Source organism: Lygodium microphyllum, chromosome 18 (assembly GCF_053477565.2).
Source record: "Lygodium microphyllum isolate KBCC chromosome 18, Lygodium_microphyllum_v1.1.10, whole genome shotgun sequence".
Classification (NCBI taxonomy): domain Eukaryota; kingdom Viridiplantae; phylum Streptophyta; class Polypodiopsida; order Schizaeales; family Lygodiaceae; genus Lygodium; species Lygodium microphyllum.
In genome coordinates this window covers 64136463-64137279 of record NC_141152.1, presented here as the reverse complement: position 1 = coordinate 64137279, position 817 = coordinate 64136463, and positions in this window count along the sequence as shown.

The following is an 817-nucleotide window of genomic DNA, read 5'->3' as shown; positions in this document are numbered from 1 at the left end:
AAAACACATTCAACACGAAAAGAGTACTCTTCTAAAGTTACTTCTCCTGAAGGCTAATAAGACCATTTAAAAAATAGTAAATACATGGACTTCGAGTCAAAAATCCCTCTCTAGAGTTTTTTTTTTTTAAGTTTAATGTGTCACCTTTCGTCAATGTAAGATTTTTTAGTCTTCCAACTTCCTCCTCTCCGGATAATTTTTTTTTATGTGTTGCCTTTTGTTGGTGTAAGATTTTTATCGGACAGATTAAGCACGTCTATGCTCACTCATCAGCGACCCCCCCCCCCCTATGTTGCCCAACCAGGTATTGAACACTTGACATTCATAAACGCACGTAGGCTATACCCGTGGGCTAACACTCCAAGGTATTAGAGTAGAAGTCTTAGGCTAGTTACACATTGCCTCGAACAAGCAAGTAGTGGTAAAAAAATGGGAGTGTTATATGCATAACATGTCTGAAATATGATTGGGCCTATGTTTTGTAGGTGGCATGTGTTTTGCTAGCAATATACAAACTTGGGTGGGGGATCTCGTGCATTAATCCTCAAGTTGCAAAGTGTCAAAATCTCAAAGACTTATTAATTAAAAGCAATGTTTTGAGGTCAAGGGCATAACCTAGCTAGTAAGAGCTCGTGACTACGAGCAAGGGTGTGTGAGTTTGATTCTAGCTTCCACCAAAAAAGTGGACTTTCTTCCTTTGCCCTAGGCAATATATAACACACTTTAATAAAAGTGAATTTTCAACAATCAAGATTTGAAATTCCACAAATCTAGCCACACTCCCAAGACTAACTAATGGGCTAATGGGCCAACCACG